This window comes from Tauraco erythrolophus, chromosome 16 (genome assembly GCF_009769465.1).
Source record: "Tauraco erythrolophus isolate bTauEry1 chromosome 16, bTauEry1.pri, whole genome shotgun sequence".
Classification (NCBI taxonomy): Eukaryota; Metazoa; Chordata; class Aves; order Musophagiformes; family Musophagidae; genus Tauraco; species Tauraco erythrolophus.
The window spans coordinates 1,721,580-1,736,939 of record NC_141480.1 but is presented as its reverse complement, the minus strand read 5'-3'; positions in this window follow the sequence as shown (position 1 = coordinate 1,736,939).

Genomic DNA, 15,360 nt, shown 5'->3' with positions numbered 1-15,360 from the left:
AAACAAAAACAAGCAAACAAAAACACAACCCAGCAGCCTGGGATGACATTTTGGAAGGGAAATAAATAAAGGCTGCCGATGGCTATGATTAGGCTGAGAGTGCCAGAGGCTGGGAAGGGGTTTCCAGGCAACAGGCAGAACCACTGCTCAGGATTTTAAAATAGGCTCCAGCTCGGCAAGGCTGCATTGAGAACTCGGTCATGCTTCGGCCGGAGGGAACCCAACGCATTCACACAGGGCTTTCTTTTTCTCTTTTTTTTTTTTTTTGGTGTTTGGTCACTGCTCGTTACGGGACAAGAATACACTTACTCAAAACTGCCTGCCGTCTCTTAAAGCTGCTAAACCAACAAGCCGAACTTCAGCGAAATATTTTTGTCCGTGACCTTGAAATGCACAGTCTCCTTTTATTTCTGCAAGCAGCAATAACCATCTGGTTCGAGTCCAAGATGCTGCCAATACCACAGCAGAAAAACCATTTGCTGTGCTGTCAGCTGTCATTCAGCCTCCAAAGGGATTTTGCTTTTGTTGCCGTTGTTTGTCCTAACGCAGCAACAACTGCTGGAAAGTCGTAAGACTCAGAAAAGAAAGGAAAGGGGAAAAAAAAAAAAAAGTTTTCTGTTTTATTCTTTCCCTCTTTCCCTCCAACCCATCAAGCTTACAAACTTGACAGCCTTGCAAATACAATCAATTTTTGTGCTCGCTGGTGGTGTTTGGTGTGTTGACCTGCCCTGGAGAGGAACCTACCCACCACTCTGACCAGCAGCCACCAGCATCTACTTGCAGCTGATTTGTGAGCCTCACCCCAAATGACTAAGCCTTTTGGCCAGCTCCTGCTCACCCAGGGTAGCTCAAGGACAGCCTGACACAGTTCACCTGCTAGCAAAGACAAGGTCACACTCAAAACTGAATTCTTTCCAGCAGAAGCTGCCAGGCTGCAACGCTCAGCATGAATAATCAATCCAGAATACAAGTGCTGCAATAAACGTGGGCAGCAGTAATGCAGCAACGTGTGTGTGTCAGGGGGTGTTGGTTTTGTTTTAAATGAAAGCAAAGAATCCACATTTGGTGCCAGCAACGTGGCTGGCCTGCAGGACAGGAGCAGGCAGGTTATGTGGCAGAGCTGGATGGGATCAGCCATGGCCAGAGTCCTGCCCTTCCAGTTGCACTGGTCTCTGCAATGCCCAAGAAGAATTAGGTCCTTCATCTCACGCCACGGAGACAACTCTCCTGCTTCTTACCAGGCAAGACCCCATCCTGGGGCTGCAAATAACCATGAGGCAGCCAACCTTTCCCAAAGCACATTTGATCATTTTGCAACATGATAATTAAGAGCTTGGGATGGTTCTGAGTGCAAACTCCCACCACAAACAGCCACTGCAGCCCTGAACACCACTTCTTCGGCCACTAATGGCATCCTGCCATGGGCAGCTACCAGGGTTTTACTGGGAGCCTTTGAACATTGAAGATTTCCTGTGCCTTGAGCTGATCTCCAGGGCTTGAAGCAGAGAGACAAGGGGATAATTTGTATTTTGAAGCTGGAATTTCGCAGGAAACAAGAGAGTCATCAGAAGGTCAGAGCAGAATTTATTAATCCAAAGTCCTTTAAACATTTTCATAGATGCTGCAGCCGGGACGAGAAGTAGAATCCATCACGGCAAAAGGTGCACGAATGGCATCTGGGGGCATGGCAATGGGAACAGCCATCCCGGAGGGAAATCGATCTTCGGCTCCGGCTCGACAGCTGCCTCACAGGACCCTTCTCCTGGCATGCAATGGAAAGACAGACGTGCCCTTGGTAGCACAGATAGCCACGCTTAGCTGAGCACCACAAGAACCAAAAAGAAACCTCCAAACACAGCGTTTCAAACCCGCCGTAAGGCACTGGCCACCCCAGCTCCCAGCCACGCTCCGCCGGAGGCTGGGACGAGCTTGGGATGCAGGATGGCACACTGTCCCACTCCTGAGGCCACAGCAGCAGGAAGCTGCCCAGGGAACCGAAAACAGCATTTCAAATCCACATCAGCTTCCTCATCCTAAACCCATCCACGGCAGAGTCCCACAAACCGTGCCGTGCAGCGGGACCGCGGGGCTGGGAGGAAGCAGGGAGCAGCATCGCTGCGGCCACGGGCAGCAACACTGCGGGCAGCTGGCCACAAACCACATCCATAGGAGATGGTATGTTATTTGGTCCTTCATTGCAAGTGACACAAGAAAAGGCTGCAGAGAAACACAATCAGAGAGCCCAAATCCAGATTCCTGCAAAAGGATCAACACAGTATTTCTGTATTAATTAGGGGTTTCCTAGTAGACAGAGGGATTAAAGAAACCTGGGAGGTGAAGTGGCACGGGCTACAGCATCAACCAGTTTACCTACGATTCTTTAAAAACAAAAATCTGACCACAGCTTCCCTTCTTCCAGTCCCTTCATGCTTCACCTCCAAATTAGCATCAGTTTCACTTTGCATCATTACATTTTTTGGCAACTTCTCCCAGGAAAACTGCGCAGCTGGGGCAGAGCGGAGCAGCTCTCTGCTTTCACACGTGCTGCCTCTGTTCTTGCTTTCACACCAGAAACGCTATGAACAGACTGGAACTTGGACATGAAAGACCATTCTGACATCAGTTGGTTAAAAAAAAAAAAAGAAGAGATATCAAGAAGAATCATTTTTCAATTAATCTCAAAAAGAAATACTCTTTGGTGACATAAGGTTGTGTTTTCTGCTTGAGACAACCCATAGTTTTGTTTTCCTGAATGAAGCAGGTGAAAGCATATGGGTAAACAAAAGCCACAACCATAAAGGGTGATAATTATTTTTTTAAATAGTGATATTTATTTGTTTTAATGGCAATATTTATTTTTTAAATGGTGATTTTTTTTTTTTTTTTTAAGAAATTGGCATGATGGCAGTTGTAATGTCGATCCTGGGCCCTGCTACAGCAGACTGATCAGCATACAAGCAACCTGTGAATTTGTCCTGCAAAACTAAGAGTGAAAACCAAAAAAAAACCAAAAAACCAAACAAACAAAAAAATCACACTGCTGTTTATCAGCTAAAACAACTTGAGTGAAGAGTCCTGGTTTTATACCCTGAGGTAAAACACTGCGCTTTTCCTTATCTACTGTGCCTTTTCCCATTTCTACAGCCCAACAAAACACGAACAAGAAACACCAACAGCTGATGTTTTCCAAGGCAAAACAGTCAAGGCCTACAGGGGAAGAAAAGGACGGGAAACTCGGTCCTTTCCTCTTTCTGCTAAATGAAAAAGGTTTACACTTGAGCAATGAGCATCGTCCAAAGGCATCTGCTGCTCCCAAACACTCCCTCCAGCTCCTCCGTAGGCTTCCACGGCCACCCCAGGGTTCCACTGAGCCACGGCCAGGCTGTCGCTTCCCGAATGCCAACCCTGCACGCAGGGCACAGGCATGTTGTTGGGATGAGAGCTTTCTTGTGCCAAGAGCCCACAGGCAGCGGTGTTTCAGGTTCCTCTTCTTGGGCTCTTTCCATTTACATTTTCCACACACACTTATAGCAAGAGGCAACAACACAACATCTGCGTGGCAATTTCGCACTACCGAGGCATGTTTTTCTTTATAAACCCCTCAATTTTGGATGATGTCTCGACCTTCAGTACCAAACCCACCAGTGCTTTGCAGCACAGGTCCCCCTCCAACCTGGGAAGCTCCCATCACCTTCAGCAGCTCTATAGCACTGGACATACCCACGGGTGCATCGTTTCGTGCCGCAGCAGCACCCGCAGACGCCGAGCCACGGACCAGCATGCCAGGCACCCTGCAAAGCGCAGAGCACGGACAGATCCTCTCCCTTCCAAGTTACAATCAAATCAAAACAGAACGATAAAACAGCGCCAGCAGACAGATTGCAGCTCCCCGATCCGCGTGACTCCGAGACCAGCGAGAGGAAGAGCAGGGAAAGGTCCCGCAAGCCCCGCTCCGCACGGCCACGGTGCCTTTGGCAGCGCTCCCGCGGCGGGACGGAGCGGTCATCGCTCCGCAGGGGCCGGCTCGGCACCCGGCGCAGCTGGGGACTGCTGTTGGTCACAAAGCAATGACTTCACCTTCTCAATTCCCCATCCACAACCCACCACCAGAACAGGGCACACAACAGAGATTACGATGTATACCAGCGGGGTTTGTAGGATGCTGTTCCCTTGGTCCTGAATGGAAATGCACGGAATCAAGAAATTATTCGGTCCTGATGCAGGGAGTCTCAATTGCAACTGACAGAGAAAGGACTGGGATCCGGCGGTGTATTAAATCCAAGCAGCTCGTGCCCACTGGCAGCCCGAGCAGCCACGATGCCAGCTGCAGGATTGCCCAGCCCCTCTCCGACCGGGCAGTTCAAGCAGCCGGGCAAGTCAAAATGCCTGCAAACCACGGAACAGAGAGGTCTCCTTCAGGGTCCCTACCCCAACCTCACAACTGCGTGACACCCAGGGGACCTCCCCCAAACACCCGTCGCTGCAAGATTCCTTACAGAGGTGACAGCAGTTTTATCCTCAGTTCACAAGGAAACTGAGTCACGGAGCAGTTGAGTGCTTGCCCAGAGACTTTTGGGCAAACAGTGCCAGAAGCCAAATTCGGCTGCTTTGTCCAAGCAGGCACTCCCTGCGGCTTGGCCCAGCTTCTGGATCAATGCAGAAAAACCTGACAAATCACTTCCCTCAGGAGATCCTACCCCATCCCTGAACACTGGCTCAACAAACGCCACTTGACGTTTGCAAAGAAACAGCAGCAAGTACAGACTCAAGTCTCCATGAAGAACACATTCCTTTTGCCAAGCTCAGCAGCTGAGGGGTAGTAACAGCAACACCACACCTGACGCTTGAAAAGCAACTCTGTGGTGCTAGCAACATTCCAAATAGACACCACCACACATCAAAATACCATCTTTCCTGTTCTCACAGGCTACGGACCATCGGATGTATTACAGCGTCAGTGGACGAGCTTGCACTTTGCAGCCTAAGTGGAAAGAGATGGCCCAAGAGAGGTAATGAGACCAGATTTGAGGTTCTCTGACAACAGTCTGAAGATGCTGAGCACAGTAAGTCTTGACAGTGGGCTGAGGAGCGGTGACCATGAGCTCGTGGGTACCTAGTGAGTACGAGCTCGTGGGTGCCTTTGGCACTGGAGATGACAGGAAGCATGCTTTCAGCCAGGGCTGGCCAGGGGAGACCTCAGCACCTCCTAGGCTCAAGGTGACACACTGAAATGCCACCTAATCTCAAGCAGATTTGCAAAGTGCAAGCACACACTCAACTCCGAAGGTTTTCAGTTAAGTCTTCAGCATGTGCTTAAAATTCCAGATCCCTATTGTGGAGCACATAATAACAGGCTGGGAGAAGAAGAAAGGAAGGAAAAAAAAACCACACAAACCCACAGAGATAATTTTAGATGCGGGGTTTCTGCTGATTTACCACTTGGCTTACAACAGCAACCTGCTGTGCTTCAGCTTCTCTGCTGCCCCGCGCTCCAGTCGGCACTGGTGGTGCTGGGTGGCCAAACGGGACACCTTTGAGATGGTGCAAGTGACTCTGCCTTTGCTGGGCCTGAGCAGAGGGGGGGGCAACAGTGATTTTCCCACGGTGGCAGCCCTGAAGACCCAGGAACTGTAACACTGCTCTTCCCTCCAGCGGTGGCAAGGCAAAGCCCCAGCCACCTTCGCTTCCTTCTCTTTTCCAAGGCACTGCACCGGAGCACAGTCGCCTCTGAACCATCCCTCCACGTACACACCACCAGTTCAGCCAGTCATCTCCAGTTCCTTCATGCTCATGACAAGCTCCCAGCCCACACTGCAGTCTCCCCCAACAAAAACCTCACACTAAAAAAAACCTCACAATTCCCAGCCCCTCTTTAAACCGCTCTGCTAAGAATGCCAAGAATTTTCCCAGACACTCAAGCCTTTATTCATATCCCTCCAGCTCCCAGCTGCACTCCAGGCAGGCAAAAACATCACTGAGGAAACCAGATATGGAGTCACCACCAAGATATGCCAAATAAAAATGAAAGCCACTCTACATGACAGAGGCAAGACGACTCAAAAGCTGAGGTTCTCTCCTTTAGGGCTAACTAAAGGTTATGGCACCTGAAGTGATGCTTTTCTTGAAAGCTTTTGGGTCCATTTTTAAGAGGTATTCATAAACCCTGAGACCAGTGAGGGCATTGCAAAGAGCAACACTCAGCATCTTGGGAAAACAAAAATTTAAAAAATCTCTAGTCCAGTATCGATGTGTCCCGTACGCCCCAGGCTAGTTTTGGGGAAGAAAACACTTTGCTGCACACCTGTAAAAATGCAGCGTGCTGAACACACACTGCAGCCACCTGTAAGCAGTGGAGAGGGACTCAAGCAAGAAAGCAAAACAGCAAAGCTCCTTTCACAGGAGGAACTCCTTAGGCAAACTCCTGAACTGCTTTCCTGTATCCAAGCCACTGGTGCCAAGGTGGCGTTCTGACTCCTGCGGCACACCTTGTCCTGACATCCCAGCAACACTCCGGACGCCGAGCACTCCCAGCAGCCAGCCAGGAGCAGGGATCTGCACACCCACAGATTCCCCTTCTGCACTACCCTGTTCACTCCAGCATTTGCAAGCAAACAGCTGGACTGCACGCAGCTCTGCTTCAGTCCCAGCAGCCCTTCCTTTTTTTTTTTTTTAAAAAAAAAAAACAAACACACAACCAAAAAACAACTAACCACAAAACACAAAATAAAAAACCTACACAATCAAATGAATTGGCACAGGCTTAAAACATCAGGTTTTGCTGACTTTCAGAGCTAAGTCTGAAGGGAGAATAAAGCTTCTCATCTTTTCTTACACAACATACATCCAAGACGATGCATTCACAACCTGTTTGAATTTTCTGCAAACAAGCTGACTGTTTCTGGCTTAAATTCTTCTCTGACTTGTTACGTTAAAAGCAAGATTCCCACATGCTTCCTCTTCCTAAGCTGTTATTTAGCATTTCCCTACAACATTTACGAAGCCTAATTAATTAATTGTGAGGTCTTTCTTAATTAATAAAGGATTAAATATGCATTTTGTCCATATCACAAGTCCTGGATGAGTTTACAAAGCAGCAAAACAGGAATTGCCGGGAATTATGCACCCAATGTTTTGCAAACATGAATGTTGCGTTTGAGAATGAGGAAAGTTGGTTAAAACAGAGAAAACTGTGGAACCAAAAATGAGAGACATTTCCTCCAAAATGACCTTGAAGGATGAGAAAGTTCAGCTTTTCGTCAGCCTGAGAACTCCATCCCCCATGAGCTATTCAAAACCCAGAAAGCAAAGACCAAAACACAAACATAACTTTTCCTGTAGTCTGTTTAAAAAGAAACCCAAATACAGACAAACACGAACACACCAGACAGCCTCAGTTCACTTCTTTTCAAAATTATCTGTTCAGGACGTGCTGAGGCTTTTAATGTAATGGAACTTCGCAATTAACCCTGACAAGAGACTAATCTTATCACCTTATCTAGTAAGAGACTTTCCCAAGTTCACCCAAGGCAGCAGACGCACTCCCAGCTTGCACTCAACTGACCTGACCAGCAGGACCTCTTCCCTTCCCCACCATCCCAACACGAGCAAGAAGAGGCACTTGGCAAATACAAATGGCTGTAGGACAAAGCCGAGAGAGAAGTTGAGTGCCCACCCCTAAGGAGTGGCATGGAAAAGGCTTGGCATAGTTTGAAAGAAATGTCAAAGAGGAAGAAAGGATCTGGGTCCCCATCATACCGAACAAGCCATGCTGGATATCAGCCACCAAGATTATTTGTTTTAGTTACCACTTAAAATAAACACAGCTAATTCCCACATACGTTTCCAGAACTTATTGCCCAATTACAATAACTACTATTATTCAGTGTATTTTTAGACAAAAGAAAACAGAGATATAATAGGAACCCAAGAGTCTTGGTCACCACTGTATGCTTTTTCCCCAGTTTGCCTTATGAAACCGTTTCACAGTATCTCCACAAACGGCTCTTCCAGCTACTGGACAAGTCTCCTTGTGACTCTGCCTGGAAGACACCAGAAGGAGAAGTTTTACCTCCCAGAGCCACTCAGCTCCGAGGGCTAAACGAGAGTCACCACGCTAATAAGCTCACTGCTCTATATCCTATTAACACATGCCTCCAGAAAGCCTCCAAGTGTATTAGCACAGAATACCTTTAAGCTGAAGACCCAAGGCAAGAAAAAAAGAAAAAAAATCTTTATCTGAAAAAAAGTATATAGCCAAAAGATCAGCTGACAGAGCTGTCCGTTCGGTGTGAAACTACAGAATAAACTGATATTTGCAACACGAGCTGGAAACACCTCTGCTGCAGAAGACACGGAAGGAGCGTTCCCGGGAGGCCAACTCCAGCAGCCCCTTTCCAGGCAACCTTTTCACTGTAGCAGAGCTGAAAGCCAGGATCAACTCGGATTAGGATCCCAGGCCCGGAGCAGCCTGCTGGAAGCAGGGTCTGGGCGAGAGACCCAGCGATGTCGCTGTGACCCGAGCTGCCCCACGCACACCGGGCACCTGCGGGAATACGCACATGGTTTAACACGGCACGGCCAGTCTCCTCTCCCAGCAACCGACCTGAGCAACTGGGGCTGCTGCTGCGGGAAGGTTCCATGTTCCAGCATGAGCAACACGAGCTCCGGGACCACGCGTGATGCCAGCACACAGCTGAAGGCATGGCTGCACAGCCCTTTGCAGGCAGGCTGAACTCAGCCGAGGGACATGTCCTGCCTCTCTGCTGCAGCCAGAACCAGCCGAAACACTCGCCTGGGGAGGACTCCGGAGACATTCCCCGCATGTTTTCTTGCAGACGTAACGCAGCGGTGGCACAGACTCGTCGCAGCACCTCATGCGGCCGCGAGTCCCTCCATGGAAACCCATCCCAGGTGCTCCCGCTCCGCAGCTCCCCGCCACAGTCTGGTTTGGAGGCTGTGCGAGCCAGAGAGGGCAAGAGCCCCGGGGCAGAGCGCGCCATGGGAACCTCTCTCTAGCTGTCTGACATCTCTGGAATGTCATGTGTGTGGGAGACGGACGCTTTTTGGCTTCACAAAGGAATCCGAACATCTAAACAGAGTGGTGCCCCCAAAACCCCGACCCCACGGGCCACGGTCAGCTCATCAGCCAAGACCAGCGATGTATCTGAGAAGCCTGCAGTTCTCACCAACACCGTTCTCCCCCCACCCCCTGAAGACCTCCACTGTCACCCCAATCTGGAGGGTGCCAATTCCCTGTCTGGCTCCATCTTTTGCATCCAAATGTCACAAGTCAGAGGCAGCAGGGCTGTCTATGCCAGAGAAGGGGCTCTGGAAGGAAAGCACGTGGCTGGGACTGAGGAGAAGCAGCATCTTCAGGATTTCTTTTTTTCCCCCCTCCCTCACTTGAGCTGCTCTGGGAGCAGAGATGGGCTCTCCCACCCATCTGGCACTTCTATGATACATGAATAGAAACGCAAAGCTTCAGGTACAAACTCCGAGCTCGCTGCAGCTATATGGAAACGGGGAAGGGGAGAAACACGCGGGCTGCACGTGAATGCACAGGTTTACCAGGGTATATAGCGACAGGACACGGGGCAATGGCTTTAAACTGAAAGAGGGGAGATTTTGATTGGATCTAAGGAAGAAATTTTTTACGATGAGGGTGGCAAGGCACTGGAACAGGTTGCTCAGAGAAGTTGTGGCTGTCCCATCCCTGGCAGTGTTCAAGGCCAGGTTGGATGGGGCTTTGGGCAACCTGGTGTAGTGGCAGGTGTCCCTGTCCATGGCAGGGGGGTTGGAACTGGATGATCTTTGAGGTCCCTTCCAACCCTAACCATTCTGTGATTCTATCAAAACACAAACATGGGACAGGACAACATTATTTCTAAGGGTTGCGACTAATCTGAAACAAGCAGGGCAGCTTCTCCCATCCACAGCCTGAAATGCGCCCAGGACACGTTCTGAATAATCAAAGTTAATCACATAAATGTGCCCCTACCCAGCACAGGCGGGGTGGAAACAGGGTGCCCACGCCCTGCACGTCGTCACCCTCAGTCCCACGGCCTCCCAAATTCCTCCTCTTAATTGCACAACCCAGGAAAAGCCAATTCAGCACCATGCCATTTCTTCCCCTCCCAACCTCGGAGCCAAAGGAGCACGGGAAGGAAAGGAGACGAGCACGACCGTTGGTCCTGCAGACAGAAAAGCAGCCTGGTCCCCCGAGCATCCCGTTGGCACGGCGCTGCCTCGAGACGACAGGCCTGGGGACAGCGGGGGCACTCGGAGACAGGGCTGCGTCTCTCCCCGCAGCTGGGGACAGCACTGGTGTTCTGCTACAGAAAATAACATTTAGGGAGCTTTTGGCATTCCAGCAACGCTGGGACGGGCTGACAGCTGCTACCACGGCACTGACGACGAGCCCTGACACCACTCCAGCCTCCTGAAAGAGAGTTATTCTTCAGGCTTCCGTTTGTTTTGCCGATGCAGAGGGCACACACGGCTTCGGCACTCGCCAGCTCACGTCCTTCCACCCACCACCTCGGCGCTCGCTGCGATTACGAGCGGTTAAGAGCAGCTCTGGAGCTCCCACGCAGAACAACATGTTGCATCTCTGCTGCAAGAGGAAGAGACGCTCCGGATTCACCAACAGCAACAGCACCACAGGAAGGAGAAAAAAAAAAAAAATACAAAAAAAAAATATCTTTTCTGGGCAACATTTGTTCCCAGCACATATATTCAAAATAAGTGTTTAACTGCAATGGACTGTGGTTGAGTTAAGTGGTCCTGTGGTCGAAACAGTCAGAGCTGGCTTCCTGTATGAGCACAGGAGATCCTCCCCAGGAGGGATCGTGGGGCTTGGAGAAGCAACCACCCACTTGTCTCCTCCAGCAGAAGACCATATTCCCCATCCCTCCTTCCCAAAAAAGCATACGCTTCAGGCAGAAGGGCTGGCCAGGGCCGGGAGCGAAAGGGCTGCTCCCGCTGGGCCCGCTTCCTGGTGCACGTTACCAGCTTGGAGAAAAATCTGTCACTTCTGTTCCACGCTGCATGGGGGACCACTTGAGTTTTTTTCCAGGCGAAAGGTAAAATAATTAAACCACAAAAACAGGGAAATTTAACCCTGGAACCCCCAAGTGGTGCTGCTGGCTGGGCAAAAAACAGGGCAGGGGAAATGTCCGAATCAAAACAAACCCCAGTTTCCACTGAAATTGAGCCATGGAAACGTTCTCCTTGAGAGTTTGATTAAAAGAAAATGTAAGCCTACGATTAGGACCTTTGGCAACAGGTCTTCTGGCAACAGCTCTGCCCTAGACACGGTACACAGGGCTGTTCTCAGCCCACTCCTCACGCTCATTTTTCGGACTAAGGTGCTCCTCACGCAGAGGAGCGGGTTTAGGCCGGGTAGTCCATAAGAGAAAACACGAGCTTACAGAAAACAGCAGCAGAAATGCGTGAAGTTCATCACAGCCCAGGCAGCTACGGCAGGAACAGGCACGGTTCAAAGGTCCCTCTCCTCCCAGTGCGTCGGGAGCAGACCACAAGAAGGCAGTGCTGTGTCAACAGGTAACGCTCACACAAAGATGCCAAACTGGTCAGACCCCCCCCAACTCACCAGCAACACCAAAAAATCCCAGTGAGGAAGATTTCAGCTTTCCTCTGCATAAAGTGGTGTTTTTTCAGGCAAGAGCTTCTAAGGAGCATTAATTTATAGCAAAGCTACCAGTGAAAGCTGAGCTATCAATCATTCCCGCGAGGGGACATCTCCTCCGGACCACATGTAGACAGCTGCCCCACAACCACAGCTCCCACGCAGCCACGTGCGTGTGCCCAGTGCTCTCTTCACTGGGTGTCACCATTCACAAGCCCCTTGTCTGTGCACAACGTCGCAGTACGGGCACAAAACGATCAGCCATGACATTTTCAAAACTTACAGCGTAATGTTAAATTCTTATCTCAGCCCAACCATAAGGCTGAGGACACCTGCTCCTCCTCACATGTGTTACATGCATCTTACAGTCTCAGTCTCACATCTCATCCCAATTATCCTCCTACGCATCTCCAGTCACTTCTCCCTCACTTCTTCTCCTTCCAGCTTTTCTAGCTTTCTCCAGAGCTTCTGCATTTCACGCGCTTTCTGGCTTCCGCTTGCATGTGGTGGTTGGGCTGTTTCCCGCTCAACACACCAACATCCTCGCCAACGCTGCCAGTGTCTGCTTCAGCACAGTCATCACACGTGCTAGCTCAGCACCGGCCACAACAGGCAATGGAGAAGCTCTGAGCTTTGATGACAAATTAAAGTACTTCATAATTGAACCAAACTGTATCAGCTTGCTTTCCACTCTGGTGGTAAGCGTAATGAAGACAACTGGCCTCGGGCATCTAGAAGCGATGCCTGCAGACCAAGCCCTGAAGATGCCTGCAGACCAAGCCCTGAAGATGCCTGCAGACCAAGCCCTGAAGATGCCTGCAGACCAAGCCCTGAAGATGCCTGCAGACCAAGCCCTGAAGATGCCTGCAGACCAAGCCCTGAAGATGCCTGCAGACCAAGCCCTGAAGATGCCTGCAGACCAAGCCCTGAAGATGCCTGCAGACCAAGCCCTGAAGATGCCTGCAGACCAAGCCCTGAAGATGCCTGCAGACCAAGCCCTGAAGATGCCTGCAGACCAAGCCCTGAACACGGCAGAGGTGAGCCACATTCTCAGGGCAGATCAGCAGAAAACTTCAGTCTCCAGGGGCTGAAGCCAATCTCTCACAAGTGCTACATTCACGAAAACAAAGGCGGTCTTGAGCACCGCTGGTGTGATTCTGCTGCCTTAGAGGCAGTTTTCTATGGGCAAGCTTCCTTTCATTTGCTTTTGTTGGTCATTTCCAACAGCAGCACTTCAAGGGAACTTTATTGTGCTGGAGACAGAGGCCTTCTGGAGGACTGCACAAGGGAAGCATGCATCTGGGGAGTTTTGAAAACACATTATCCAAACCTAAGGGTCACTACATTCCAGGATGTCAGTGTCAGCTGGACACTTAAAAATAGCTTCACCGATGTGAACAGCACGACACAGTGAATATCAAAAACCTCCTTCAGAGGCTTTTTCAACATTACTTCCCACTGCAGATACAAACAGCTGGTAACAACAAATGAACTTATCATCACCTCTTCTTGGCAGTAATGAGCTATTCCCACCCCAACTTTATGCTCGGGAAACTGAGGCGCAGCGATATAAGGTGACACCAAAAAAGTTGTAAACCCCACAGAGAGAGCCACTCGGAACCTTAAGTCATGAGGTTTCCATGATGCTACTGGAGGAACAGCATCAGAGCTGAGACACATGCGCTGAGGATGAAGGAAACAGCAGCTGGAACATCCCTCTGCTCCACATCAAATGGAAACAAGATGCTGCTCTCCCACCTGCTTCTGCCAGATCCGTGGTTCCAGACAAGAGACAAACTGGTCCAAAGGCAAAGATGAGCAGACCACCACAGCTACTGAGCCTGCAGACCCCTGTAAACTCACCCTAGCTCCCTGCACCAAGCAAGCAGATTTTCTCCTAATGGAGTGGGGCACTGAAGTCATGTTGGAGCCCAGCCATTCCACTTTGGTGCCCAAATGAGAGCCAAGCACCTTCAGGAACTTTTTTCTTTCTCCTTATAAAGAAAAGTGACAGAGTATTGGTGCAAGTACACTGAGCATTCAGGTACCCGCCCCAAAGAATGCAAGATTAAATCCCGTTTTCTCCCAGACTAGGCAATATTTTACGTTCTTGTAAGGCCTACGAAAACCCATACCAAATTAACACTGAAAGTACTGATACAAATGCAGAAAGAGTTATGGCATTTCCATTCTCTGCCTTTGAGACTTTTACCTTAATCCCCCCTCCTCACGGTCTAGAAGGATTTGCCACCTTAAATATGAGCCCAAAATCGCCTTTCCTTTATGCGAGTTTTAAGTAAGTTACAGTCTTGCAAACTCATTCTTGAGCTGGAAACTTTTGGGCCAGGATTCAAAGAAACGAAGCAGTGCTTGAGATTCTTGGCAAAAAGTAGTTTACAGAGAAAACAGTAGCAGGGACTTGTTTGTGCTGAAACGGCATGTCTATAATTCAGACAACCACCACTGCTGTTCCCATTTATTTAGCTATATCACACCAGACATTTTTGACTTTTGAGAGCTATGCTATTCAATGTGGTAAAAACGTTTTTAGCTCCGAAAGGCTGCAAGATGCATCACCCAGCCATTTAATGAGAACAGCTCTCCAACACCAACAAAAAATTCAAGCCTTAGACAAAGAATAGTTTTAAGCCGACACAGATTTTAGCCAGATTGACTTCCGATAGCAGTTATACAACATGTGAGCTGCAGAGAGGCGGCGGTGCACGGGTCACACTCCATATTTGCTGCACAGCATTCTTCATACACTGGCTCAGAGACCAGTTAGCCCCAAGGGTCTGCTTTACCCGTACGCAGTCAGCGTGTCTCTCGCACCATCACACACACCCCGTTAAGTTACTCACTGTTTCAGAGTGTTTGGATACCAGCGGTATGTAAACAATTCTTTTTTAGGAAGGTCTGACCCCATTTCTTTCCGCCCCTCGTTGCGGGGTACTTCATGCCAGCAGACACACGGATATCGGATACCCTTTGTGAGCATCCTGGACGCCCGAGGAGGGGTCCCGAAAGGTTTTTCTTACCGGTTTCAGCCTCAGACCGAGCACCGAGGCCCCGGAGCCTCCCAGCCCGCCGTGCCCTCCGCCCACGGCGCAGCGCAGGACCTTCCCGCAAGGACTCTGCCCGCGCCGACGACACCGGCTCCGTTCCCAACACCCCCCCGGGCAGCCGCGCCCGCCCCCGCAGCCGCCGGCCTCCTCCCGCCTCCGCCGCCGCGGACACGCGTGGGGCCGGCGGGGCAGCGGCCGCGCACACGGGGCCGGCGCATCCCCGCGGCTGCCCCGGCCCCGCCACTGGCTGGACGATCGTTTCTTCTTCCCCTCGACGGCGAAAAACCAAGTTATCTGCCCGAGGAGACGCGCGCGGGAGAGCGGGGCCGGGCCCCGCCGCGCTGCTCACCGAGAAGCGCTCCAGGTCGGTGGCGGCCATGGCCGGGGCTGGCGCGGCTCCGGCGGCGGGAGCGCGGCTCTCCCCGCCGCGGGTGGATGCGGCTGAATGGATCCAATATGGCCACTTCCTGGAAACTCCCCTCCGCCGCGCCGCCCGCCACAGGCGCCGCCCGACCGGGGAGACCGGGGGCCGGGCACCGGCACCGGCCGGGGGCGGGAAGGGGCGGGAGCGGCCCCGCGGAGCCCGGCCCCCGCCCGCCCGTCTGGGGCTGCCCGAGCGGAGCGGAGCGCCCGGTGGTCCCCGCGCCT